This window comes from Phalangium opilio, unplaced genomic scaffold, assembly GCF_054372755.1.
Source record: "Phalangium opilio isolate 3A_F unplaced genomic scaffold, DU_Popi_V2 ptg000041l_1, whole genome shotgun sequence".
Lineage (NCBI taxonomy): Eukaryota > Metazoa > Arthropoda > Arachnida > Opiliones > Phalangiidae > Phalangium > Phalangium opilio.
Window position 1 is genome coordinate 1,154,258 of NW_028324165.1, and position 2,924 is coordinate 1,157,181.

Below are 2,924 nucleotides of genomic sequence, written 5' to 3' on the forward strand. Positions count from 1 at the left end.
TTGTTAAAACAATCACATTGGAAATGGGGCTCAAAAATTTGTAATAGAGCATCTGGTCTTGGTCCACCTGAAATAGAGAGCTTTCAGTTGGAGGAGGAGCCGAGTCTCGTGACGTAATTTACGCTGCCATATTGGTGGGTTTAAAGCAGGGATGAAGCTGAGACCACCCAATATGGCTACCAGAACCGCGGCAAGACTTGGGAGGGTGTGACGTACTACTATCCCATCTGAAAGCTCTCTATAGTGTGATACTACAATCTTTGTCAGCTCAGGTCATACAATTTAGACTAAAAATATTGATGTGACGTTCCCATAGCTCCGATCTCTCAACAATTTTCTATTCAATGATGAACTACTTCCTATAGGGAGCTAACAACTGGGAGCTAGGGGGAAGAGATAGTCTGATGTCACGCAGCCCCTATCTGGTTGGCATTTTTGCGCGTAGAATACTGTTTCCAACCTTTAGGGGGGATGAAACTCCAGTAAGAGATAGAAGGGTGTGACGTTTCAGGGTCAGAACTGTTAGCTCCCTATAGGGACTTGGCATTACTACGTCATGAAACGTCAGGCCACATTCCACTAGTGCTAATAAACATACCAGGAGGAGGGGCTTATATAGCTTTCATTTTGTAAAAAAAACATACCATAATGGCTCAGGGGCCGGAGTTAAGCTCGAATTGCCAAGTCCCTATTCTATGGCATGCAGAATAAAGCGTTGAAATAATCAATATAAAATCACCAACGTGTCTACACAAAATTAATAAAAATTAAGACCGAAGTCACAGATATTAATCAAAACGTCTTGGATTTAACCAAGACCTAAAAAGTATCGATAAGAAGAGAGTTAAGAAAGTGACTGAAAGCCCAGATATTAAAAGTTTTTTTTAAATTAAGACTTACACGCTTAAGATGCTGTTCGGACAGTGGGACAAAGGACGAGTTTCCTCGTAGAGCTTAACATGGCGGGTGGGTAAAAAAGGAGAGGGCGTCGGACAGCCCTTTTAAGAAACTAATGTTCCATCACCCTATTCCATTGAATAAACTTAATTTACTGGTAGTCAATTTATTCCCTCTCAATAATTTGAAAAATTTACTTATCTCGGGTTTTCGAGCACAATTCCATTCCCCGTTTACATTTTATAACCACATTTATCATTTTTAGGGGATTTCGTGATGAAAAATACCATAACACGCGTATCTCTATGATAACACGGGAGGTACTAATTTGCAGGACTTTTTTTTGCAAACTTTTTTTACAAACTTGCAGAACCTTCGAGTACCGTACCCCTCGAAAAGTTTGCAATTTCATACCCTAATTTGCAGGACCTTTTTTATAAACTTGCAGAACTTTTTGTTTGCAATTCTACACCCTAATTTGCAGGATCTTTTTTCATCAACAAAGGTAAATAAGTTTGTTATCTTTAATTTTTTTTAATTAAACAATAAAACAATGAAAATATAGGCCTTTAACAACGGAAGTTACTGAAATATTTCATTAGAATACATCTTGGAAGATTATTTTGAAACTCTTAAATGTTTGCTTTGAGTTATCAGACTAAATATTTTTGATTGACCCTTAACCCATATTCGTGGTCTGCTACTAATAAAGTTATGGTCTTCTACTGTTGATGCTTGAGGATTTTAAATTAAAGACTGTTAGGATACTTTCCTTTGTATTAACTTGGGTGAGTGTATGTTCTGATCAGTTCATAAAATTAAATAAGAATTAATCCTAACCATGATTTAATTTTTTGGTAGTTTTTTATGCCGAAAACCTCTTGCAGAACCTTGAATATTTTTTGCAAACTTTTTAAAAAACCGGTTTTTTTACATGAAAACGGTACGGATCAGTTCATTAAATTAAATAAGAATTAATTCTAACCATCATTTAATTTTTTGGCAGTTTTTTATGCCGAAAACCTCTTGCAGAACCTTGAATATTTTTTGCAAACTTTTAGAAAAACCGGTTTTTTTCAAATGAAACGGTACTAATCAGTTCATTAAATTAAATAAGAATTAATTCTAACCATAATTTAATTTTTTGGCAGTTTTTTATGCCGAAAAACTCTTGCAGAACCTTGAATATTTTTTGCAAACTTTTAGAAAAACCGGTTTTTTTCAAATGAAACGGTACGGATCAGTTCATTAAATTAAATAAGAATTAATTCTAACCATCATTTAATTTTTTGGCAGTTTTTTATGCCGAAAACCTCTTGCAGAACCTTGAATATTTTTTGCAAACTTTTAGAAAAACCGGTTTTTTTCAAATGAAACGGTACTAATCAGTTCATTAAATTAAATAAGAATTAATTCTAACCATAATTTAATTTTTTGGCAGTTTTTTATGCCGAAAAACTCTTGCAGAACCTTGAATATTTTTTGCAAACTTTTAGAAAAACCGGTTTTTTTCAAATGAAACGGTACTAATCAGTTCATTAAATTAAATAATAATTAATTCTAACCATCATTTAATTTTTGGGCAGTTTTTTATGCCGAAAAACTCTTGCAGAACCTTGAATTATTTTTGCAAACTTTTAGAAAAACCGGTTTTTTTCAAATGAAACGGTACTAATCAGTTCATTAAATTAAATAAGAATTAATTCTAACCATCATTTAATTTTTTTGGCAGTTTTTTATGCCGAAAAACTCTTGCAGAACCTTGAATATTTTTTGCAAACTTTTAGAAAAACCGGGTTTTTTCAAATGAAACGGTACTAATCAGCTCATTAAATTTAATAAGAATTAATTCTAACCATCATTAATTTTTTTGGTAGGTTTTTATGCCGAAAAACTCTTGCAGAACCTTGAATATTTTTTGCAAACTTTTAGAAAAACCGGTTTTTTTACATGAAAACGGCACGGATCACTTCATTAAATCAAATAAGAATTAATTCTAACCATAATTTAATTTTTTGGCAGTTTTT

The 2,924-nt window shown here is 33.0% G+C and overlaps 1 long non-coding RNA gene across 2 annotated transcripts; it reads left to right on the forward strand.

Moving 5' to 3' along the window:
* The first annotated feature begins 1,232 nt into the window (after positions 1-1,232).
* Positions 1,233-2,582, forward strand: LOC149679203 (uncharacterized). Of its 2 annotated transcripts, none has more exons than XR_016365697.1 (5): positions 1,233-1,402; positions 1,463-1,685; positions 1,759-1,840; positions 1,904-1,985; positions 2,049-2,582. It is a non-coding gene; the product is annotated as an uncharacterized LOC149679203 (long non-coding RNA). The 2 variants fall into 2 exon arrangements; XR_016365698.1 differs by having other exon boundaries at positions 1,234-1,402; positions 1,500-1,685.
* The last annotated feature ends 342 nt before the right edge of the window (positions 2,583-2,924 follow it).